This window comes from Panthera pardus, unplaced genomic scaffold, assembly GCF_024362965.1.
Source record: "Panthera pardus isolate Hobbes unplaced genomic scaffold, ASM2436296v1 HiC_scaffold_21, whole genome shotgun sequence".
NCBI lineage: Eukaryota > Metazoa > Chordata > Mammalia > Carnivora > Felidae > Panthera > Panthera pardus.
In genome coordinates, this window is record NW_026526777.1 from 30,094,382 (window position 1) to 30,121,365 (window position 26,984).

Genomic DNA, 26,984 nt, shown 5'->3' on the forward strand with positions numbered 1-26,984 from the left:
ACTGGATAGGATTTTGAAAAATATGGATCCTACAGACGTGAAAATGAACTAACAAAACAGGCGCTTCAGCTTCGCCAAGGGTCAAGCGCTATGCCCACGTTCAACAGGCCATTCCAGGCCTGCCTGTCCGCGCAAAGGCAAGTGGCTTCGTTTCCTGTTTATGCCTGTGCAGAGTTCCACATCCGGGAGCTCGCCTCCAGCGGCAGGTTTTTCCGCACACCCCAGGAGATCTTTTCCTTAAAATGGCTCATTATTTATCATTTAAGTAAGCCATTGGAATTCTGTTAATTCCTGTTTTACTTAGCACATGCCAAATGCTATCATTATCCAGGAGAAGGTAATGTTAACTTATAACTGTTACCAGAGTACTAATTAAGTGACCTTTGCAAAACAAACCTGGTCAGGGAGTCCATGGAACAGAGAAGATGGATGCCAAGTTTATTACCTTCCAGGCCTTTGGGTATAAAGCCTGAGGTCAACAACACCTAGAACCTGCCTAGTTATTTGAAGAAGTTCTAGCACTTCATCTTGACTAAATTGGTAAAAATTTGGAGATCTATTTAGCTTCAGCCAAATACTGAATTAGCTGAAGCTTAGCTCATATCATCCTCCTTGTTTTTGCTTCCTTCTACCTCCTACATATCCCGATTCTTTACCATCCCCCTCCCCCCCTTATCAGCACTTCTAGTGTTTGGATAAACTAGTTCACACTCTGGTATAAACAACAGTTTGCTTAATCATCATCCTTTCCTAAGGCTATTTGTATTTTAAAATAAGATAAAATTCTAAGCTAAAGAATAAGACTCTGGAATTTTAGGTTTCAGGTAACTTGGTGAGAGAGATCTTTCTGGAGGCACCCAGAAACTTCCCAGTGCCCCTATAATCATATCAGTTAAAACATTGTTTCTCCAAAGCCAGACTTATATTGTATTCACTTGTATTTATTAGATAGTGTGGTATACTTTTTTAAAAAATTCAAATTTAGATACAAAGTTTAGACTCACGTACTAAGAAGTCTATTTTTTTCCTCCATAAATCTGGTGACCTTATTTCCTAATTCTGTCTCAACAAAAAGGACATCTTATTTTCATTTTCTTCTTATTCCTACTAAAATATACTATCCTTTCCAACATTTTTGAATGTCATAAAACCATTTTTATGAATGTTGTATTGTTTTAAATTTTATTGACTTTTGAAAAAGTCCTTGTTATTAAACAAAAACCTTAAATGCCGTCGAGTTTCCAATTTTCCCCTGTTCATTTATGCCTATCAGCAAGCCATAGGTATCCTGAACATCAAATGTCACTCAAGTATTTGGGGAATAAAAGTGATAGCTCTCACTGAAAAGCTGACAAAAATGAACATTCTGGTTGAAGATTGTCACTTATTATCGCTTATTGTTACTTATTTGGATTTTGTAACATTTGCAATATTTATTTGTAGCTTCTGCCTTAATTATTACACTAAGAGGAATAATTTTGCGTTATAGTAATGGATGGAGAAATCTTTCAACACATTGCACTCTGATTTATAAAAGAGCACAAGATTAAAGTTGGGAAGATTGGATTAATCTGACACTAGGTTTCCCTATAACATACCTGATATATGATGTGATAACAGTAAACATGTAATAAAAAGTCAAGGGAGTATATCCAGATGTAATTTCAAAAAAAAAAAAATACCAAAGACTTCGTGACTTTGTAAAGAATTAAAAATACAACACTTACTTATCTGATTTGGATGAAAACATCCAAATCTAAATACAAGATTCTATAGGATTGGGAAGCTTTTAGTTGTAATATTATCGTACTTTATCGTTGATTTTACTGGGCCTTGGGAACATAGTAATCAAAATCTTAAGATCTGTAAGGGGTCTTCTAGTTCTGACATTGTATGATTTGGTTACTTTCTCAAATTTCTTTCATCTTATCTTTACAAATACATCGTCTTTTTTCACGTGTCCTTATTGTACCAAGGTTTCCTCACTATCTGCAGCTTGGAACTTTTTATATTTAGAATACTGAACAATACTGCCTACCTATGCTCCTCTTTTTTTTTTTTTTTTTTTTGTGTCTTAACAAAAATTTTCATGAATTGTTTTAGTTCTGTGTTATATGGCTAATTGATTAAAAGGCAGTAAAAATTCAGTCTCCAAGCAAGTACTTCACAATCAGCCATATTTATAAACATAGCTTCATAAAAATAGGGCATGATATTCTGTTGGCCATAGAATGACTAAACACTTAAATCCTTGGAGAATCGTGTTCATGTTGTGTGACACATCAGCACACATGTTTGATCTATCACTGGAAGAACATCCCATTTAAGACTTTTCCCCATGGTAATCAAGGTTAAAGTCAGAGAAAAATTATATTCCCTTCAGTGGGTACATCAAGATGAGCTGAATAGTTTTAGAAGACTAGCCTACTGGATCAATTCTTTTCTATGATAATATCATTTTAACTAAATTTGACTTTCCTGATTCACTGCCAAGATGTTTGTTGACTCTTTTCTTGAGAAAATCTTGACTTCTAATAACTTTTGCATGGAGCCAGGAGTCTACTATTTCTTTTATTATTATACATTCCCTTTTTTCAAATGCTTGTGATGAAGATTGTTATAAGATTTAGTTGGTTCAGTACTCACAGTTTCAACAGACTTTTAGTAAGTTATTAATGCATTAGAAGCCGTAACATAATTTTAGTATTCAGAGGTCAATTCTTAAGGATGGTCAATTCTCCTATTCTTGCTGATAACATTGGGCACTCTTTGTCCTTGAACAGCTACAAATATAATAAATTCATTCAGTCTACAAATGTTCATTAGACCTACTAAGTGCTATTCACTAGGGATGTGGTGGAGTAAGTCACACTGTAGGAAACTTAGTGTTTAATAGGGGAGGCAACAAACATTCACATTATAGTGTGAAAAGCAAGATGAGCAAGGAAGGGCTGGTTTTTAATATCTGGAAAAGTCGGGGAGAAAGTGAAACTTGGCTGAGTCGTAGGGTATGAATAGGAGTTAGTCATCTGAATGTGCACAATATGGAATGAAAGCTGTGGAGGCAACAGCTTATAAAATGCTATAAAGGTAAGAGGACAATTTAAGGAACTAACCACAGTGCATATGGGAGAGGAGGGAGAAAGGGGTTCAGTCAGCATGGCAGGGGTTGGACTGCGAAGGCTGTTGAGGCAAAATGCATAGTTTCTAAAGGGTTTTAGGTGATCATGTGACATGATTAGAAAGGGCAGTTTGACAGTTAAGGACTACACTGTGTGGGTTTTAATCCTTTCCTCATCCCTTTGAATGCCTCAGTTTTCCTGTCCGGGAGTAACTCTGACTCAAAAGGTTGTCATAAGGATTAAATGAATTAATACATGTAAAGTGCTTTAATAGTTCCTAGCACACATGCTCAATAAATGCTCAGTATTTGTTATTGTGATAACTCTGGATTGGATGGTAACAATCTAGGGCAGGGAAATTAACCACTCTTTGGTGTTAGTCCAGGGAATAAAGGACAAAAGTATGAATTAAGACAGTGACAACAGGGAGGGAAGAGGTATACATTATGGAGGTCTGGAAGGTACAAGCAACAGGATATGGTGACCCACTGGCCAAAGTAGGAATAGGGCAAAAATCTACTGGAAGAGAAGGGTGGGGACAAGGATGGCCTCAGGATTCTGGATAGGTTGTTTGGATTGACAGTGGTGTTAGTCAACTGAGATAGAGAATATAGGAGGAGGAGCTGGTGTTTGCGAGAAGATTGTGAGTTCAATTTATCTTTGAAATGTTGGTGGTATAGCATGAAGTATCCAGAAATATGGGTCTAAACTTAGGAAGAAGTTTCTTGTTAAAGATATCAGTTTGAGCTTATCAGCTTATAGGTAGTAATTGAAGTCACATGCATCAATTGAAATACTTTGGGCTGCAAGTAACTCAGAAATCCAACTCAAAGTGACTCAAAAATCAAAGGAGATTTATTAACTTGGAAAAATGGAAAAGCCCAGAGGAAGGGTGGTGATCAGGCTCATGTGGTGACAGGCTCCAGTCTTATTTCTCAGGCATACTCCAAACTCTGCCTGCTTCCTCATAGTCTTCTCCCCTGACTCATGGCCCATGGCTCCATCAGCTCCACGCCTCATTCATGGGCACATCCAACGATGTCCAAAAAAAAAGACAGAACATACTGGAAGTGTCTCTCTTAAAAGGAGAAGGCACAGAAGCCTTCCCCAGAACTCTGCAGTCCATTCACTTGAAGAGTTTGGGCCCACGCATGGAGCTTGGGGTGGAGCTGTCGCTCTAGAAGCACAGGAGGGAGGGATGGGTACTTGTATGAGAACTGGCATTCTGTTAGAAAACGAACATGACAGGGGCGCCTGGGTGGCTCAGTCGATTGAGCGTCCGAGTTCAGCTCAGGTCACGATCTCACAGTCCGTGAGTTTGAGCCCCGCGTCGGGCTCTGTGCTGACAGCTCAGAGCCTGGAGCCTGCTTTGGATTCTGTGTCTCCCTCTCTCTCTGCCCTTCTCCTGCTCATGCTCTGTCACTCCGTTGCTCTGTCTCTCTCAAAAATAAACATTATAAAAAAAAAAAAAAAGAAAACGAACTTGACAGTCAACAAGGCTCACTATGCTATAGAAATAGATGAGTTTCCTCAAAGAGACTAAGAAGGGCTAGGACAAAATCCTGGGGAATAGCTAGACTTCAGGAGTGTTTAGAGAAAGAAGAATCTTGGATTATTTTGAAATGCATCTTAACTTCCATTTGGCTCTGGTTAAACTGAGCAGAATTGTCTTACATGTGACAGAGTAGGTGGAGAAAATTAATCTAGGAAGTAGATCATTGAGAAAAAAGGAATATCACTGTGTACAGAGAATCATGATAACTGGCAGGAAGTCTTTTTAGGTCATGTGCTGATAATAATTAGCATTTACCAAAAAAAAAAAAAGTGATAATTAGCATTTACTGAGCTCTTACTTTATGCTGGATTCCATGTCAAGTTCTCATGTAGTCTTTCCAGTGACCTCTGGGAGTCACGTACTCTGATGAGTATCACCATTTACAGGTAAGGAGGCTAAGCTCACTGAGATTAAGTATGTAGCAAGGCTTCATACTCAGTAAGTGGCAGAGGGGGGACTTGAACCTAAGTCTGTATGCCATTAATACATGTTCCTAAGCACCACTCCTGAGGTAGGAATGGGCCCATTACTTAGTATCTCTCGCATCATATTAACTCTGAATTCTTCAGAGATTTTGCCTTCAGCCAACTTTAGATCATTTAGTTTGATGACTACCCGTTGGTGGACTTTAGGCATTCTTTTCAGTGCAGCTGTTTCCTCCTCAGAAAGGTTGTGGCCACTCTTAAAATCAAAGGGGAGAGAGAAACCATTGGCAAAAGAAGGATGGTGTGTGAGTTTCAGAGTCTCTTGTCATTTGTTATATTTTCAAATATAACAGAAACCAAACTCAAGTCACCAGATACCAGAATTCTTGAGGGAGACATTTTTGTAAGAGGTCTGTGAATCCATGTTTGACCAGCATTTATTTGGAAAATAAACAAAACCCATGGCCTTGCATATACAGAGTGCTCAAAAAATGGCAGCTGAATAAGGCCATGACTGAAGAGAAGGTTAGAGTCCTGTCATATAGAGTAGCTGGGCCTTATTCTGAAGGTGACTCATGGTGACCCAGAAGGACTTTAGTGGAGAGGACCATGTGGTCAGAGTTTTTTTTAAGGGGAGTGGGAGTAGATCATTATGATGTCAGAGTTTATCATGAATTCCTATGGCCAAGATGGAGGGCTGAGAGAACAGTTAGGAAGCTATTTGTGATGGTCCAGAAGAGAGATTTTGTGGGCTCCTGTGTTGGCTGTAAAGATGGAGCTGAGAGTTGAGGGGTGCAGATGGGGGAGAAGTGATGAATTTAAGAGGTAAGAGGATTCTAGACTGAATCTCGGGTTTTTGGACTGAGTGACTGGGTGACTAGTGGTACACATCACCGAGATAGCTGTAGAGCAAGAGGATGGTAAGGTCAAGTTTGGGCAAACTGAGTTTGAGGACCCATAGGGCAGCCAGATGGAGGTGTCTTGTAGGTGACTGGATATACAGGCCCAGGGCTCAGGGGAGAGGGAAGGAAAAACCACTGTGCATGGTGATTTCTATACAGTGAGTCAGAGTGGGATGAGGAGATCTCTGACACCAGTTCTGACTCAGTTCCTGAACTGGACTTGAGTTTTTCATTTAAACATTTCTGGAACCAGGGCGTCTGGGTGGCTCCGTGGGTTAAGCGTCCAACTCTGGATTTCGGGTGAGGTCACGATCTCACAGTTCGTGAGGTCGAGCCCTGCATTGAGCTTTGCACTGCGAGTGCTTTGGATTCTCTCTCTCCCTCTCTCTCTGCCCCTCCCACGCTCATGCTGTCTCTGTCTCTCACAAAATAAATAAATAAACTTTACCAAAAAAAAAAAAAAAAATCTGGAATCTAATGTGGTGCCGTTTGCAGAGTCAGCAGAGGACAGATTGCATTGCCGGTTGGCAACGTGAGGAAAGACAATCTGGCATTTCTTCAAAACCGTGTATCATGATACCATGGTTATCATGCCCCGTGTAGGAGGTGGTGGCTGAGGACGTTAGGGACATGAGTACCTGAACTCCTAAGCAGGGCATGTCACTGCACCTGGATAGCTTCTATCTCTTCTTGTCTCTTGTCTCTCAAGCTGTTCAGCTGCTTAGTCCTGTTGCCTCCTGGGCTCTCTGTGGTCCAGGGACTGATGCATCATTCTGGGGCAAAGCCAATGAGAACAACAACAAAAAAAGATAAATGATTAAAAACTCACTCTTTTGTGTTCCTTCCAGGCTTGTTTTCAAATGGTTGCAATTCTTAAAATGCCATATTTTGGAAAAATATAAGAATCTCCTATTTATGGCACCTTAGCTTATAAAATGAGAACTTGTAGCTCCAATCTCTCTCATCAGATTTGGGGATAAAGAGACTTCTCCACTCACCACTGACAGCTGTGTGAGGAACAGCCCCATGATATGATGGAGCTCCATTGATTTTTCATAAAAGTTTAATAAGATGATACAGGTCAAAAGCTTTGCAAAGTTTGCTATAAATTTTAGTGAGGAACTGAGCAAGATGTAATTGGATAAGAAAATAGGAATGAAACTTGTATCGTGCAGCAGAGGTAATGGGAGAATAATGAGAATGAGGTCCCTCTTTCCTGTCACTGAGGAGTGAGTATATTCTGTTACCAGTCAGTTATTTAAATGTCATTTAAGTTGATCAGGTACATTTGTAGGAATGCAGGTAAGATAGGACAATCAGTACGCTTTGCATAGGCCTCCGTTTCCAGGTAGCGTTTTGGGTTAGGTTGTTTAATACCAAAATAAAGGAGAGTGTAGATTATCTTTTTTTGAAAACCAGCTGCTCAGTTTCCCGTAATTTATGTGTTATTGATTTACTTTAAATTTTCTAAATGAATGCAAATTTATTTCATTTTTATGTGAGACAGTGTCTTTTTCTTAAAAGATGACTCTGCTTTTCACTTTCATAATATATTTTAATTTAAGATTTTCAAGGTCTATTTTCTTTCGGTAGCATTGGAAATGATACCAAGTCTAACACTGCTTTATTATTATTATTATTATTATTAAGTGATGATCTCTTTAAAGACCTTTGGAGAGTATCTGTCATTGATTTAAATTTTCTTGCTCAACAGTGCACACTCCATGTAATCAATCTGTTTATAATCAATTGAACATCATGGAATATCACACACAAACTAATGATGTTCTTTACAACTGTGTTTCTGAAGAGGTACAGAAACAATAGACTTGAACGTTACAGTTAATTCCATGTGACTTCATTTGCCTTATTAATATCTCAATTGCCAGATGAATTTTCTCTTTCCCTTGTTGATGAAATTTAGGATATAGTTAAATGGATGGCTTTAGAATCTTTTCTCTGATATGCACAAAGCAGCTAGTTCCCATTCTGGTTTAAGAGACCCAAACCTAAATGAGACCGAGAGGGAAAAATGATGTAGGGAAAAATATTTTCAAAAAGCAGCCTTATAATTTAGGATACCAGTAAATTACTAGGAAGTTGTGCAACCGCTATTTAATGGACATGAACTAATTATAGCCCAAGAGTGGTGAGTTTCATCCTGCGGATATACAGTATAATTCCTTTTAGAGAAGCAATGACATGTTGTTAATACCATGCCATATTAGCTTATACACCCAAAATTTCAAAGAGATTTCCTAAAAGGGGGCATTGCAAAGAACCAGCATGTAGCAATCTGAGCCTTGGACTTTGAACTATTCTTTGATAGCTCTTTTGTAAATGAATCCACATAACAAAAAATCCTGAGCCGCAATTCCCTATTCTGTGACATTCGTATCTCTGTAACAACCACTTTTGTTTATTAGTGACAGTAATAATGACAATAGCCAACAATTCTTGAACCTTCACTTATTGCCAAGTGTTTTATCCTTAGTTCATTTAGCCCTGCCAATAATTCTGAGATAACACGTGGAAAAACGGTAGCTCAGAGAGGTTAAGGAACTTGCCCAAGGTCACACAGTTAATAAGTGGAGGAACCTGGTTTCAAGCCTAGGTTGGCCTGTGCAGCATCACTCATCTTAGTCTGGGATGGCTAATTGTGCCATTATTAGTTTGGGGGCTCAGAGCGACGGTGATTTTCCCAGTACCTGGTAGCTCTCAAGGGTGTTGTATGCTTTTGGAAGGATAGAGGCAGCCTGCCTGTTAAGCTCTAAAGGAAATGTGTTTTGTACTTTTGATCAAAGCTTATCCTTAGAGCAGGGGTTTTATACCAAAGAGTCTGCTGAGTGCCGCTCCCGGGGCTTAGAACCTGCAGATGGTCCTAGGGTTCCTCAAGTCTCCCGAGTGGGAGACATATTTATTCAGATGTTGGGTTTCTGCCTCATTAGATCCAGGAAATGCTTGGGGGGGGGGGTGCAGTGTCTGAACTTGCTTGTTGATTCTAGACGTGGTGGTAAGACTAAAATCCCTTCGGGTCTTCTAAGAACTCAGCTTCTTGTCTGTAGCCCTTTGTCTCCAAGACCTTCTTGCCTATTCTAGACACTGGTCCTCTTTAGAAGTTGGAATTTATTTCTGAATGCCAACTGGGGCAGACCGTCAGGTGTTTATGTGCTCAGGTACAAGCATGAGATCCTTTCTATAAGGAGCGCTGCCCCGAGAGTGCTGCCCTGAACTGTCACCTGCACCTGTGCTCAGTATCACTTAGAATTGATTTCCTCCTTTCAGAATGTGACACCCTCGTGTCCTCCACGGTGATTCAGGTGTGTAAGGAATACAAAGTGAAAGATGTTAACACCAGTAAGTAGTATATAAACCTACTGTTTTTTCTGGCTGATTTTGAAGCATTTTCTGAATATGTACATGGTGATTTTTGACTAAAAGATAGAACTTTTAGATCTTTTAAACATTTGTTCATTCACCAATTCATTCATTTAAGCATCTACCATGTGTCATGAAGTTTTAGGCTCTGAGGTTAAGACAGATAAGGTCTCCACTCTCACTGGGCTTATATTCTGATGCTGGTGGGGTGGCAAAATAAACAAATACAGAAATAAAATATCAGGCTAATAATATGAGCCATGCAGAGAAATGTAACAGGTGAAATGATATTAAATGCTAGGTAGTTCATTTAGCCCGGATGACTCGGGGAGGCCACTCTGAAGAGACGACCTTCAGGCCGAGATATGAATGGCAAGTAGCATCTAACCACATGATCTAGGGAGGGAATTTTAGGCAGGAAAGAGCCAACCCTGTTCAAGGAATGGGGAGAGGGCAATGGACTGGAATGTGGTGGACAAGAGGAAGCAAGTTTGTTTGTTTGTTTGTTTGTTTGTTTTAACTTATTTATTTGAGAGAGACAGACACAGTATGAGCAGGAGAAGGGCAGAGAGAGGAAGACAGAGAGAATCCCAAGCCAGCTCTGAGCTGCCATCACAGAGCCCGACATGGGGCTCAAACTCATGAAACTGTGAGATCATGACCTTAGACAAAACAAAGAGCCCAATGCTCAACCGACTGAGCCACCCAGGTGCACCGGCAAAATTTTTTTTTTTTTAATGCTTATTTTATTTTGAGGGAGAGAGAGAGTGTGTGAGAGACGGAGAGCCAGAGAGAGAAGAGGGAGAGAGAATCCCAAGCAGGCTTCCCGCTGTCATCACAGAGCCCAACACGGGGCTCTATCCCACAGACTGTGAGATCATGACCTGAGCTGAAATCAAGCGTCTGACACTTAACCTACTAAGCCACCCAGGTGCCCTGAGAGGAAGCAGGTTTTAATCGACACTTAGTTTTCTGTGCAGGACTATAGCCTCACCACTCTTCCTTGTTAGACACTTAACGTCACTTTCACTTACTCCTTCCACAAGGATATAGTGAGTACGTCTGCTGTGTGCCAAGCACTGTTAGTACTAGGTGTCTAATGATGAAGAAGATGGAGTCCCTGTCCCCTGGGAACCTCGGTCTTGGGAGGGGGCTTGAAGAGGAAGCGGACATTCACAACACAGTGTGAACAGTGATGGGATCAGGAGAAGTGCAGTGGGCTGCGGAGACAGACAGGAAAAGCATCTATCCTAATAAAGGGCTAGGCCATCAGAGGAGCTTCATGGGGTAAATGAAGCCTAGTGTGGGACTCCGGGCACAAGGAGTGACTGGCCAGGCAAAGGGTGGAAAGAGGGTGTTGTAGGTGGAGGGATTCACTAAGTAAGGGTTCGGAGTCGCAGGAGAACGGGGCTCGTCTGGGGATTGCACGGTACAGTCTGGATAGAGCAAATAACGAGGGCGGGGAGTGAGTTTTGCAAGACCTGCCAATTGTACCCGATAAAGCAATGCATGGGTACATCTTTAAAAATTGAGATATAACTGACATATAACGTATTAGCTTCAACGGCTTGACATTTGTATATATCACAAAATGATCAATGCCGAAAGTCTAGTTACCATACATGAATGCACAAATACATTTTTTAATTTCAGAAACACGATAATATAATGAGATGAAAGATCAAAGACATAAAGAAGAAAGAAACAGTATTTGTGGTTTTCAGGGAAGAACTTTATAAAAAAAATTTTTAATGTTTATTTTTGAGAGAGAGAAAGAGAGAGAGAGAGAGCGTGTGAACAGGGGAGGGGCAGAGAGAGAGGGAGACACAGAATCCAAAGCAGACACCAGGCTCTGAGCTGTCAACGCAGAGCCCAACACAGGGCTTGAACCCACAAACTGTGAGATCATGACCTGAGCCGAAGTCAGACGCTCAACCGACTGAGCCACCCAGGCGCCCCAGAGCAAGACTTTTATTCTGCGGGCACTCTTGTATCCAAAAAACAATTTTTAGAAGTTCAAATTCCATTTACAGTAGAACTCAAGATTCAGAAAGGAGGGTCTGCTTTAGTCTCTTGCTTGATCCTGGCATTTACTTTTGCAGACACCCCAGGTAAAGCATGTGTCACTTGTTTTCAGTAACTGATACAAGCACTTTTATAAACAAGTTATCTTGGTAACAAAGGATATAACAGCAGCAGGAAGGAAGGTCAAGAAGAGACTAGCATTACTGGGGGAAACATATAATGCCTGACCACTTTTTTTTTTTCCTGGGGAGAAGTGTTTTGCCTCAGAAAAGTGTCACGTGGCTATTACTTTGTTCTAGCATACGCACTGAAGCTGGGATTTCGGAAGTACAGAGTTCCATTGTTTGTATCTGTCCAACACACGATCATTGGAAAGTGAGAAAGGAAAGGAATCTGTTCCTTGTATGTGAAGCAGAAATGCTACATCCTGACCCTGACGGGAAGCTTAGTTTCTGTGTTGTTCTTGTCAAGCATTTGAATGCATTTGAAAACTCCAGAGCGAGAAGGCATGCGTTCAGTGTGCTTAATAGAATTAGATTCAGGGTTCATTGTGTGTTCCTCCTAGACTGGTAGACCATAACCTTCTAGTAATCTATGAAATATTGTCGTTGAGTAGCAGGCAGAATCTTTTCCAAGATGACATCTCATAAGGACGTGTTTTAAGCATTTGAAAGATGAATGCTTTGAATCGAATGTGCCTTTCCTTATATCACAAAAATTCGGTTGATTCTCAAGAGCTCTCTGGAAGGTTTGGGGAAAGGTTTGAAGAATTAAGGAAGAGTAGTCTTTGGATGAGTGTGAGCAAGTTGTGTATGTATGTGTTAATACATACACAATTATTAATGACAACTTTTGCTTACCTGAGACAATTATTAATTTGTGTATGTATGAAAAGACAAGACTTCTCAGGAGGCTGTATAATAATATCTCTTTCTTTTTTTTTTAATTTTTTGAATGTTTATTTATTTTTGAGAGAAAGAGAGACAGAGTGTGAGTGGGTGAAGGGCAGAGAGGGAGACACAGAATCTGAAGCAGGCTCCAGGTTCTGAATTGTCAGCACAGAGCCCTATGTGAGGCTCAAGCTCACGGATTGTGAGAGAGAGAGAGAAAGAAAGAGAGAGACAGAAAAAGCACAAGCGGGGGGAAGGTCAGTGAGAGAGAGAGAGACACAATCCGAAGCAGGCCCCAGGCTTCAAGCTGTCAGCACAGAGCCTGACGCGGGGCTCGAACTCATGAACTGTGAGATTATGACATGAGCGAAGTCAGACGCTTAACCAACTGAGCCACCCAGGCACCCCAATATCTGTTTCTCAATAAGAATTCTGATAAGGTCATCGATTTCTATATATTTTTTTGAAGAATCCAGACAAAAATTACCAAGTATTTTGTGGCTGTTATTTGTGTGTGTGTTTCAAACTATTCTTTATGGCAGAGAAACTGCATCTCTCTCTCTATATATATATCTTCATATCTCTGACTATATATAAAAATAATACTGTGCCAATTCAACTTAAAATGATTATTGTATAATGGTGAAAGGAGGAGAGACACTAAAGTTTTATTTTGTACCCTGATTAAAGGACTTGCAACAGGGCTTCCTTCCTCTTTGCAAATAACCGACAGATTGTCCCTAAAGTCAGGGAACAGGCAAATATTCATAATGGCATTGAAAATATCTTTACAAAGGATCGCATAATACCTTTTCCACCTTTCTGGAACTTTGTATTAGTGAGCTGCTTTGTGGAAGGTGCTTTGCAAGAGAAGCCCAGAGCATGTGGCAAGGCTGATCCTCTGTCCCAAAAGCTCTGCTCTCACACCCTCCCCACCACTCCCAACCCCCCCTCCCCTCCCCCTCCCCCTCCCCCCACCCCAGCCCTGCCCTGCCCAGAGGAGATTCGCACATCCTCAAAGGGCACTCTTTCTGAAGTTGAAGTTATTTCCTATCTTCGAAAGGGCAAGCGACAATACAAAGTAGCAAATGACAAAAGCTCAAAAGGATAGTCAGTATCAGGAGAAATCACCACAGGCTGGAGGAAGTCAGGAAGGCTTCCTGGAGGAGGTGGGCCGTGGACTTAGCTTTTAAAGGAGCAGCAGGACTTGGGCCAAATGCACAAGATGAAGGGGGACCATTCTGGGCAGAGGAAGACTTCTACCCCTATCTGAGTGCCACAGAATGTAATAACGAAACTCTCCCAAAGTGCCCTGGGAAGTGCGGCACCACTCAGCACTTCATGTGCCTGATTTGTAAAACCGGGGATCAGACTCTAACCTCGGAGGCCTCCAGTGGCTCTGTGGTTAATTGTGGTTTATAAGCATCCAGGCTCCCTTTCTCTAGAACAAACTACAAAAACATTTGTTCTAATATTTGTTCAGCACAATCTTATCACAAATCTCACATTTCTGAGTGGCGGATCTCGGTCATTCTTCCCTTTTCCGGTGTGAATCTTCTTGTCTCTCCTCCGGGCTTTTTCTTTCTCTATCTGCTGATTGAGACTAAACTGATCATTTAGCACATGGCAGGAAGCGGCGGGTGCTGAATCATCATTTCTTGCCTAATCTATTCTCACGCAGCTGGCTCCCTTGCAGTCCTTCAGCCTAGATGAAGAGAGAAAGAGGGAGAGAGAATTCAATTCCCAAGTCAGGCACTTGAAATGAGAAAAGGCCTTCCTGCCCTAAGAGGTGTTCAGAGGGGTCCGGCATGACAGATTTCAGCCAATGCTGTGAAAAAGGCAAGAGCCACCCCTGTGCAGAAATGGGCACCGTGGCAGATGCTTCACTGGATGCTTCTAGATTTCACAACATGCCAAACACTGAGAGTATAGGAGTATATTTGAGAAATTTCAGAAATACGTGGCCACATCTGCCCAGAGCTGTGTTACCCTTCCCTGAATGACATTGATTCTGGAATTTCTTACAAACTGAATTTTAAAAGTTGAATTCAAAGGGCTGTGGTTATTGGAACATCAGGGTCTACTTAGGAAAGTCTGCTTTGGGGTCAGCTCTTTGGTTCCAATGTCTTGTTCTCCCACTGTGTGTGTGTGTGTGTGTGTGTGTGTGTGTGTGTGTGGTGTGTTCACATACTAAGTTCATGTTTACTTTTCAGACCAATCCCAAGTGAGCGGAACTCTTGTTAATAACTGAGATCTGCCATGGGGCTCTGGATTAAAAGATTTTCTTGCCATTGTTGGGATTGTTGTGATTGTTGCAATTGGCACACTTATACGACTGTGGTTTCTTTGCCAATCTCATTGTACTAAAAACAGTGAAGACTGGTGAGGCTGCCAGGTGGAAGATTTGAGATTTAGATTTCAATCCCTCTGACATGTTGTAGCTCTACACCTTATACACACACACACACACACACACACACACACACACACACCGAGAAGGAGAAGGCAGAGATGCGGGCAGATCAGACATCGTGTTAAATAAAGGAGACTTGCCCGTAAGCTTTCTGAGGGACAGCAAAGTGCCCAGGGCCGCTCAGATCCAGTCTAGGATTCTTTCGAAAATTGGGTAGAAAATGCTTGAACGACCATTGGGAAAACAACCACCCTACAAGTGTGCAATTGTAACATTAAACTGGAGCTTCTTGGAAAGCTTACAGAATCATACGTTCTGCAATGATATTATTTTTCATGAGATTTGGATAAGGCGTTTTAAAATTAACTTAGAAGCAAGGCATATAGTAAGTAGGGGAAGAAGGGTGACCCAGGAAACATCTCGAGGTTTATCAGGAGAACCTGCATCCTTGTGTTTCCTTTGAACACTTATTTTATTGTGGAAACTTAAAAAATCGTATTTACTGAGAATAAGTTTAAAAAATACAAAACTTATCTTGATCTTTCTAGCTGTTGCTATGGTTTTGAGTAATACATCATTAAAGCCATGGCACTCCAATGATGTATTAAAGTAATATATCATAACAATGCCACGGCTTTGATGATATATTAATGTAATACATCGTTAAGGCGCCATTGGCCCCATGATGTATTACTCAAAACACTACCAATTGGTTAGATCAACACACAGGGACCTGTGTGTTAGGGACAGGAGAATGGCAAATGATTTTGGACCAAAACACAATTGAACTTCTCAGAGATGTCTCACCTACAAAAGCAGTTCTGTAAGATTGGATAGGCTTCAAAGGCTCACTCAAGAGTGGTGGGGTTGAATTGCAAGTGAAGGGCAACAAAGACATCTGCTCTGACTACATAAGAAACCTGTGCCTGGGGCCAAGTTTTCACGTGGGGCAAGAGGAACATGCCTATGTTTTGCCTAGCAACAAGCCGTGTGCTTTAGTTGCATAATCTCATTTCATCCCCACCGAAATGCTATAAGATATTATTAACTTGATTTTAGAGATCAGGAAACTGAGGTTAGAGAAGTAAAGTGAGGTCACATAGCTGGTGGGTGGTTGAGCCAGGATATCTGCTTAACTCTAGGGCTGAGTTGGGTGGGTTCTTTCTCATTTTGTGCCCTCAGTTTAAGGCAGTTATTTTTTTTTTTCTATTTCTAAAGGTAAATTGGAGAATGAGCTCTCTTCCCTTCTTCCCCTTTCACCATCGTCACCTCCTCACCTCCCTCCCACCCCCCACCAGTCTATACAATTTCAAGAGAAGGCATTTGGAAAGCAGATCTGGAAAGCTTGGGCAATGCTAGATATGCATTTGGCAGCTATCTTTATTGTCAAGGTCCTGCCAAATGTCTGATCCATGGTTGAGGGAGGAATGGCCCCTGGGAGGGCGGTGCCAGTGACCGAAAGCTTGACTGTGCCCCTTCGTTCTTCTCAACAGCTTCCTCCCAGCTTCCAGGCTTCCACTCTTGCTCCCACTACAGATCCGTCCTTTACACAGTAGCCAGAGCGATCATTTAAAAACGCAATCCTATCATGTCACCATTTTCCTTAGCTCTCTTCAGAGTCTCTCCACGACTCCTAGAATAAAATCTGACCTCATGACGCTGGTCCCCAAAGCCCTGACTCTTGTGGGGCTGCACTGATTTCTCCCCTTGAATGGGGTTGGTGCTACCTTAGAGTTTGGCATGAATTGATGACCTTAACTAGCTTCTGGTTGCTGCTTCTTCCTTGTCAGGTGCCACTTTAGATGCTACCTTCTCAGAGACGCTGTCCCAGATCGCTTGGTCACCCTTTACATTTCCCTGCTGTTCATGTCTTATCAAACCCCAATGTTTGATTGTTTACTTATCTGTTTATTGTCTCCCTCCTAGAGACCCCCAGTGGAGAAAGTCTGGACCTTGTCTCTTGTGTTCCTGGCTGTATCCCCAGAGCTTCGGACAGAGCTTGGCACACAAATAGTGTTCCATAACAATGACTAAAACCAAAGACTGTATGATTATTCATTGATTGACCAATAGTGAAAGCAACTATTGGGTGAGAAAGTTCAAAGATGAGTTTGCTTGCAGTGGGCAATTTTGTGAGTAGTAAGGAGTCCAGGGTGGGGATGGCTCAGGGTGTTCTAGATTTTTTCTTTTCTTTGAGATGATAAGGAATTGTTTAAATAATAAGAACATATATGCTCTTCTTGTGTTCTCACCACCTCTGCCCATCATTCTCAGCACATATGTTATCTTTTAAGGAAAATAATGCAATTGAATTTAGGCCTGCCTGATTCTAAGTCCCCTGTATTCAGGTGGGTGATTGCTCAGGTAGAGGTGATGTAAGGAACAACCGACAGCAGAGAGCAAGGGCCACTCTGCCAGTGAGGGAAAGAGCAGTGGGTTCAAGAGAAGGTATGTAGAGATCCCAGGGAAGCATGCCTTTGAACTATTGTAGCACTTTTTCAATAACCTGAATACGAAATCAAGACACAATTGCCAACAGTTCTTCCTTGCAGTCCGCCACAGACAGCATTTCATCATTACCCTTGGTTGCAAAGTTTTTCCAGCAATTATTGGTAATATACGACCAGAGTCCACGGGGTTGCCAACAAGGCCAAGTCTGGCCTTGCATAAATGTCATGGTGCAATAGGAACAGCTGAGTAAAGTAAGCCAGTGGTGTTTTTCTTTCGGGTTTTCCAATTCCTTCCTTGTGCACCTGCCTTTGAATGTATTCAGACCAAAAAGTCTAACACTGAACCACAACGCCTGCAGCTTCTGTGGTCCCCAGGAGCCCTGCAAGTCTTGACAGCCAGACACAGTCAGGGGCGTTGCTATAAGCCGTAGTTGCTACGGGTCACAGCAGCCTGTCACTCTGTGGGTGAAGTGATGGGAGGAGTGTTCAGAACTCACAGATGCCTCTTTGCCATTCTCTTTGATCTGTGCACACTGCCTGCGAGATGCCTTGTCATCACTGTCACTTTCTGTTTCAGGCCTTGTTGATGGGTCTGAGTCTGCGGTAGGTGGGGGCAAAGGAGAGCGGTGTCTCCTTAAGGTGGGCCCCAGGCAGAGCCCCCAAATTTCCCAAGACTTATGAGTGCTTGGAGGATTGGGGCTGGCAGAGGAAGTGCAGAGTGAGAGAGGGAGTAGCTAGCTCAGGGCGCCCTGAGCCACACTGATTCTGGTCTCCATGAACGAATGTGGTGGGCAGCGTGTCACCGAGCTCCTGGCCACAAAGTCAGGCGTATGATCTGACACCTGTAAGGAGACAAATGTGGACCTCTTCCACATTGTGCACCTGCCTTTGAATGGTTAGAAAAGTCTAACCAAAAGTTAGACTGTTTGGTCTGATATTTCCTCCTCCAGCTGCGTTTCTGGCATGGCTATGCTTGCCAATGGGTTAGAAATTCACATTGAGTGATGGATATACTGAATATGCTGTTTCAGATGTGATGGGAGTGATGTGCACCTAGTTACAGAATTTCCATGTCTTGTACAGCAGACCCCTTTCTCGTAAGAGACGGGTTCGTGAGTGGTGACCACCGAAATGTATACCTGGAACCATATTTGCAGCATGTCTAAAAAAAAGATGTTAGGGACACCTGGGTAGCTCAGTTGGTCAAGCATCTAACTTCGGCTCAGGTCATGATCTCGCGGTTCATGAGTTTGAACCCCACATTGGGCTCTGTGCTGACAGCTCAGAGCCTGGAGCTCTGTGTCTCCCTCTCTCTTTGCCCCTCTCTTGCTCATGCTCTGTCTCTGTCTCTCTCTCAAGAATAAATAAAACATTAAAAAAATAAGTAAATAATTAAAAAAAGATGTTGAACAGCTCTTAGAACTAAGGGGGGAAAAAAAGAAACCTTGGGACGACAAGCCATTTTTACCTATTTAAGTTTCTGAAAATTACTGCTGACGCCATTTAAGAATTTCTTAACAATTTTTTAAAATGAAGAACATGAGAAACGAAAGGAAAAAATAAATGGGACTGATCACTTAGAAGATTTCTTTCATCCTTAGAATGGTTGCCCTATTCTAGTAAATATAAAAAAATCAAGTGTTAGAATAACAGATTTTAGTAAGACTAAATTGATAGAGCTCAAATCAGCGCAAGGAAGAATGGAATTTCTTAGCACATGGAAAGTCTAAGATAACAGAAAAGTAATTGAAAACGCTTCTGAATGGTTGGCCCAGGTGCTCGATGCCCACGGGAACTTGTCTCTCATCATGTAAGTTCTGATTTCCTCTGTTTTTGTTTCATTTTCAGGCAAATCTCTACCTGAGTGGTGGCAGCAATGGCCACAGCAGTTATAGACATTTGTTCCAGTATCTCTGCACTCAGACAGGGAAGGGGCACCTCTCCAGGAAATCTAGCAGAAGTTCTGGGAGCTGCTGTCATTGCCCATCCTTGGCCCACTGAAGCAATCATGACAGTTCTGTGTGCTTTCGCCAGGCCAAGGTCAATGCCCACACTTGGAACTGGAGAAGAAGATTCGGTTCCCCAACGTGAAACCTATGAACTGAGGGGTGGAGGAGAGTGGTACCCCCTCTACAAGCTGCCAAATTAAGTCCTGTTACTGAAAGAAGGGGGAAAAGGATACTGGGCAGGCAAAAACAATTGTGCACCAGAGTCCTTGTGTCCATAAAGTCCTGTAATCTCTACACCTGCAGTCAAGGTCCAGATGGGACACTGGGCACCATTCCCCAGCCATCAGGCTACATACTGTCCTGTGACATTCCTTCCCCATAGTTTCTCAAGGCTGTTTCTTATTTTAGGTAGGTTTTTTTTTTTAATTTTTATTTGTTTTGAGAGAGAGAAAAACGGAATACATGCACACAAGTGGGGATGGGGCAGAGGGAGAGGGAGAGAGAGAATTACAAGCAGCCTCTATGCTGTCAGTACAGAGCCTCATGTGGGCCTTGATCTCACAAACCATGAGATCATGATCAGAGCCAGAATCAAGAGTCGGTGGCTTAACCGACTGAGCCACCCCGGCAACCAGGTTTTTTTTTTTTTTTTAATTATAAATGTAAATTATCATGGTAAAAAAAAAATTTTAATAGTAATATTATAAAATGGAAGGAAATATCTGTCCCTCACCCACTAACCACCTATCACTAGTCCCTAAGGTGATCAAAATTGTATAGCATTCTAGAAAATTTCTCTATTATACAAATACCTAATTTTCCTTTTCTTTATCTTTATTTTGTTGTTTATTTATTTATTTTAGGAGGCGAGGGAGGGGCAGAAATAGAGGGAGAGAGAGAATCCCAAGCAGGCTCTGCACTGTCAGGGCAGAGCTCTAAGCAGAGCTCAAACCCATGAACCGTGACATCATGACCTGAGCCAAAATGAAGAGTCAGACGCTTAACCAACCGAGCCACCCAGGCACCCCTTCTTTTCTTTATTTTTAAAGAATTGATATATTATGCATATTGTCCCCCAACTTACTTTTTTATTTAATAATATTCTTAGCATCTTTCCATTTCAGCACAGACTTTTTTTAGCAGCTGCATAATAGCCCATAAAATGGATGCACTATGATTTATTTAACCATTTTCCTGCTAATGGACATTTATGTTACATTCATGGCTGTATTTCGGCTTTGTCATGAACATTCCTGAGCACGTAGTTTAGTATACTTTTGTGAGTATATCTGTAAGCTAAATTCTTAGAAGTGAAATTGTTTGCTCAATGAGTATATGCACGTAACTTTGGATTGATACTGACGAAGTGACCTCTGGGAAGGCTGTACCAATTTACATTCATATCAACAGCACCGAGAATGCCAGTTTCCCGGACACTTGGTCACCAATGGTTATTGAAACATTACATCTTGGCTCATCTGACAAATGAAAATGGTATGCCATTGTTTTTATTTGCATCTTAAAATTAAAATTGACACTGAGCATCTTTTAATATTTAGCCATTTCTATTTAATTTCTGTGAATTTAAAATCTGTTCTTTCTACACACATGAAAATATGAGTGGTTAGATTACTTCATGCCGTATTTTCCCATTTTGCGCAGTTGACGTTGGTCCTGTAATATGATACAAGCAGATTTATTATTCATTGAATCCCAGAATGTTGGAGGTGACAAAACTCTTGAGATCACTCCATGATACGTTCTCATTTACAGATGAAGAAACTGGCTTCTAGGGAAGCAAAATTAATGGTCCAAGATTGGAGAGCGGGTCAGCACCAGAACACATGCTGTCTGAGGTATTACTTAGGGTTTGTATTCTGCTGTGTACTATATCAAGAGGTCGATCATAGAGATTTAAACCACTCATGGTAATCTATTAATATCCTGAAGAGTTTCTTATGACTGTAACCACCAACCCAATGAGCCAGCATCTCCATCCAATTTTTCACTTAATGGTGTATTTTGTCACCATTCAGCAATCCGGAGACTGGCTCTCTGTGCATTGTGCTAAACCTGTTTAAGCGCAGCAGTAAAACTTTCTGCATGTCAGTGGCCAGCTCACGGAATGGGAGCTCCTTATGCTCAGTCAAAGCCAACTCGAGATAAATCGAGTGAGAAAAATCAATAGTCTCACTGCCATTTCTTACAGTTTTCATGAATTGTTTAACATAATGAAATAGTCACAGGAACAAAACATTCTAACACTCCCTGATGTGTTCTTCTCTTTGTAGAGTTATCCCAAATTCTTCATAAAATTATACCCACTTAATTTCCATCTTGGATTTAGAAATTCATTTTTTTTTTTTTGTATCCCTCATGAGACTTTTAAATAATGACCAAAAGCTGAGTTTATCATTAGGAGAATTTTAAGAAGAGATTTGTTCTGTCACAGACTTTAACCCAAGGAACCCTAAGGACATGGGTCCCAGCCTTCACTGTTCCCACTATACCACCGTAGGGTTTTTCCCAGGCTGAAGAAATAAAAATTTTGATTATCCTTATAATTTAGATACATCTTGGTCTTCTCTTCTTAAACTAAATTTAAAAAACGTAAAAAACCTATAATCTATCAGCTATGAAGTTATTGCTATAATTTTCAAATTGATGGAAAAGACATGATCTTGAAGAAAAGAATGGAACAAGACAAAAACAACTGGCAATTTGATACTTAAGCTACATATTACCAAGTCATCCTTATCAGGAAGCAAAAAAAGTGAGGTTTTAATATAGAAAAAAGAAATAAAATATGTGTGCACTTTAAATAGTGTAATTAATAGAAAATGCTTCAGTATGTGGTCTCAATTTTTTTTTTTTCCAGTCAAATGTGTGCAGCTTAACCACAGTTTGTCTGGGAATCTGTGGTGAGGGGCCTACGTGCACTATTTCTGTTTTTGAGAGAGTTGTTTTATTTTTTCTCCCTTTTTCATTTCCAGGTTATGTTCAGTTAATTATTGAAATGCTGAACATTCTGTCCTAATACTTGAGATTTCTTGACTTGTGTGGGGCAAAGGGAAGCATAATGGATACAAGGGAAATTCTCCCAGTCCTGTTTTACTGACCTTCTCTCCAAGTACATTCATAAGAAATTGTGCTAAATAAATTGAAGTGTGCCCTTGGTTTCAGCTAAATGCATTTTGGAGCTAGCTTTTTAAATACTAATAAAAAGAGTCTGGCTTTCAGAAGTTAACTTTCTATGAAAATAATGGCAAATACGGGATATTTTTGAACACATATGCGAGAGAGCTGATTTCTCATGAAAAAGCTAAGGCTGATGCTGGATGAAGCAAGGGGGTCAGGCACCACTATCCAGGGGTTCTTCTTATGGATAGAACAACAAAGATTCAAGAGTTGACCGGGGAGCTGTGGTAATGAAGAGTGGTTCCACCTACTAAAATATTTAAGAAAAAGTTGAAGAAATATTCCTTTTAGTTGCCCCCCCCCCCCCAAACAAACATGGGATGCTGACAACTGAAACCTATCACTGATTGAAGACAATGGGGATACTCAAAATAGTGGTAGCTTTGAACACTAAACCATGAATAGGGGGAAAGCCAGAAGGGAATTATTTACTGTTAGGTAAGTCAAGGCAAGTGAGGGGTCAAGTAGGACTGCTAGGGGAAACTCACTAAGGGAAATGTGTGTTCTTCTTGTTGTTGTAAGCTTTCTTTTCTTTTTTAAAGACAGAGGTACCGGGGAAGAGTACTATTATTTAGGGGAATTGTATACAATTTGTTCTTAAATTTTTTTTTTTGATCAATAATTATCCACTTAAAAAGTATACTGTTGTCAAATTAAAAAACAGTGTGCTAACAGTGTGTTGCACATGGTGATGGTGAAATCAACCAGGCTGAGACCGACTATGGGTTGCATCACAGTGGCCCCAACTGGCAAGGTGTGGACTGGTGGGGACAGTTAAGGATGGATCAAAAGTGACAGTCAAGGGATGCTTGGTGGCTTAGTCGGTTAAGCATCTGACTCTTGATTTTTGGCTCAGGTCATGATTCCATGGTTTGTGAGGTGAATCCCTGCATCAGGCTCTGCACTATCAGTGCAGAGCCTGCTTGGGATTCTGTCTCTCTGTCTACCCCTCCCCTGCTTGTGTTTGCTCACTTTCTTTCTAAAAATAAATAAACTTAAAAAAAGAAGTGACAGCCAAAAGTGATTTTTGCATTGAGAAAGCATTTGACAAAATACAACATCCTTTCTTGATAAAAACACTTAAGAAAGTAAGGATAGAAGGATCATACCTCAAGTTCATAAAAGCCATATATGAACCACCCAACGCTAATATCATCCTCAATGGGGAAAAACTGAGAGCTTTCCCCCTAAGGTCAGGAAAAAGACAGGGATGTCCACTCTCGCCACTGTTATTCAACATAGTATTGGAAGTCTTACCCTCAGCAACCAGACAACACAAAGAAATAAAAGACATCCAAATTGTCCAGGAGGAGGTCAAACTTTCACTCTTCACAGATGACACAATACTCTATATGTAAAACCCAAAAGATTCCACCAAAAAGCTGCTAAAACTGATCCATGAATTCAGCAAAGTTGCAGGATGCGCACAGAAATCGGTTGTATTCCTATACACCAACAATGAAGTGACAGAAAGAGAAATCGAGGAATTGATCCCATTTACAATTGCACCAAAACCCATGAAATACCTAGGAATAAATCTAACCAAAGAGGTGAAAAATCTATACACTGAAAACCATAGAAAGCTTATGAAAGAAACTGAAGAAGACACAAAAAAATGGAAAAAGATTCCATGCTCCTGGATAGGAAGAACAAATATTGTTAAAATGTCAATACTACCCAAAGCAATCTACATATTCATTTCAATCCCTATCAAAATAACACCAGCATTCTTCACAGAGCTAGAAAAAACAATCCTAAAATTTGTATGGAACCAGAAAAGACCCTAAATAGTCAAAGAAATCTTGAAAAAGAAAACCAAAGCAGGAGGCATCACAATCCCAGACTTCAAGCTGTATTACAATGCTGTAATCATCAAGACAGTATGGTATTGGCACAAAAACAGACACTCAGATCAATGGAACAGAACAGAGAACCCAGAAATGGACCCACAAACGTATGACCAACTAATCTTTGACAAAGCAGGAAAGAATATCCACTGGAATAAAGACAGTCTCTTCGGCAAGTGGTGCTGGGAAAACTGGACAGCAACGTGCAGAAGAATGAACCTGGACCACTTTCTCACACCATACACAAAAATAAACTCAAAATGGATGAAAGACCTAAATGTAAGACAGAAAGTCATCAAAATCCTCAAGGAGAAAGCAGGCAAAAACCTCTTTGACCTTGCCCGCAGCAACTTCTTACTCAACACATCTCTGGAGGCAAGGGAAACAAAAGCAAAAATGAACCATTGGGACCTCATCAAAATAAAAACTTTCTGCACAGTGAAGGAAATACTAAGAAAAATTAAAAGGAAAACAATGGAATGGGAGAAGATATTTCCAAATGACATATCAGATAAAGGGTTAGTATCCAAAATCTATAAAGAACTTATCAAATTCAACATCCAAAACCAAATAATCCAGTGAAGAAATAGGCAAAAGACATGAATAGACACTTCTCCAAAGAAGATATCCAGATGGCCAACCAATACATGAAAAAATGCTTAACATCACTCATCATCAAGGAAATACAAATCAAAAACACATTGAGATACCACCTCACATCTGTCAGAATGGCTAACATTAACAACTCAGGCAACAACAGATGTTGACGAGGATGTGGAGAAAGAGGATCTCTTTTACTGCTGGTGAGAATGCAAACTGGTGCAGCCACTGTGGAAAACAGTATGGAGGTTCCTCAAAAAATTAAAAATGGAGCTAACCCCACAACCCAGCAATTGCATTACTAGGTATTTATCCAAAGGATACAGGTATGCTGTTTTGAAGGGACACATGCACCCTAATGCTTATAACAGCACTATAAACAATAGCCAAAGTATGGAAAGAGCCCAGATTTCCATCGATGGATGAATGGATAAAGAAAATGTGGTATATATATACAATGGAGTATTACTCGGCCATCAAAAAGAATGAAATCTTGCCCTTTGCAACTACATGGATGGAACTGGAGGGTATTATGCTAAGTGAAATTAGTCATAGAAAGACAAATATCATATGACTTCATTCATATGAGGACTTTAAGAGACAAAACAGATGAACATAAGGGAAAGGAAGCAAAAATAATATAAAAACAGGGAGGAGGACAAAACACAAGAGACTCTTAAATACAGAGAACAGAGGGTTACTGGAGGGGTTGTGGGAGGGGGGATGGGCTAAGTGAGTAAGGGGCATTAAGGAATCTACTCCTGAAATCATTGTTGTACTGTATGCTAACTAACTTGGATGTAAATTTAAAAAATAAGTAACATCTTTTAAAAAAGTGATTTTGTATTTTTTTTTCTGATTTCAAAGCTTATGCTCTTTCTTAACCATATGACTCTGTGTGTAGGAGTGGGTGGGAGTGGGTGTATGTGTGTATGTGCAAATATATTTAGGAAGTTGAAGCAAGGGAGGTTTATACGCATCTTTTTTTTTTTAACATTTTATTTATTTTTGAGAGACAGAGTGCAAGCAGGGGAGGGGCAGAGAGAGAGGGGAGACACAGAATTCGAAGCAGGCTCCAGGCTCCGAGCTGACAGGACAGAACCCAATCCAGGGCTCAAACCCACCGTGAGATCATGACCTGAGCCAAAGTTGGACACTTAACCGACTGAACCACCCAGGTGCCCCATATACACACCTTTAATCATGAAGGAAAGTTTAGTAAAGAGGTTAGGTGTGAGGAGAGGCTTGAAGTATAGACAGGCTTTTTTTTTTAATTAAAAAATATTTTTTAATGTTTATTTATTTTTGAGAGTGAGCAAACGGGAAGGGGCAGAAAGAGGGAGACACAGAATCCAAAGCAGACTCCAGGCTCTGAGCTGTCAGCACAGAACCCACTACAGGGTCAATTATTTTTCTTATAAAAATAGTACATGTTCTTTGCAGAAAAAAATGGACATAATTTAATAATAAAAAGAAAAAAACCCAACCAGAACTGTGCCACCAAGAGAAATCTCCTTTTAACAACTTGGTGTATATCTTTTAAAACCTAATTTCCTTTTTCTAGATAGGTTGATGGGTAAATAAATGGAGAGAGAGAGAAAGAGAAAGACAGAGAGAGAGAGAGAGAGACACGAATGAGCATGATTATATCAATGTACTGATGTATTCTTATTTGTTTGTTTGCTCAGCCAACATTACATTATGGAAGTAGTTCACAGATTTTATGGGTGGAGAGAGCAGAGGTATTTTCAGCAAAGTAATAGTTTAACAGGATCATGGATTCAGAAAAGATTGTGAGGTGTATAACAACTACTTGTTGTGCACTTTGGGTTCACGTTTAAGGCGAGGGAGACTTTGGAGCTAGATTTGCAGGACCTGAGAGTATCAGACTGGAGAGTATGGACTTTATTTGGTAGAAAAGGTGAAACCATTTGACCATTTTTGAACATTCCGACACTCTGCTTTAGAAAGGTTAATTTGGGGATCATATACTGGACGGGCAGGAATATGAGATGCGAAGATTAAAGCTTGTTAGAGGACTCTGTTCCAGGAGAGAAGAACTGAGAACTAAAACCTGGAGGTGATAGTAAGAAGACAAAAGAAGAGCCACAGAAAAGGAAGAATTAATGGGGTAGCGGGGTAACCTACCTGTGTGTGTGGTGGGGAAGGAAAAAAGCAAAGATGGATGAGGGCTGCCAGTGGTGAGCTGTCAATAGTCGTGGGGTCATGG

The 26,984-nt window shown here is 40.8% G+C and overlaps 1 long non-coding RNA gene across 9 annotated transcripts in view; it reads left to right on the plus strand.

The window, feature by feature from the left end:
• LOC109255929 (uncharacterized) overlaps positions 1 to 23,314 on the plus strand; it is an 82,419-nt gene extending 59,105 nt beyond the window's left edge. For 8 of the 9 annotated variants that reach the window (XR_008424598.1, XR_008424595.1, XR_008424592.1 and 5 more), the window contains one exon: positions 19,009 to 23,314. This is a non-coding gene — a long non-coding RNA (uncharacterized LOC109255929). The remainder of the gene's footprint in view (positions 1 to 19,008) is intronic. The other variant, XR_008424594.1, reaches the window with a different exon arrangement.
• Positions 23,315 to 26,984: the final 3,670 nt, after the last annotated feature.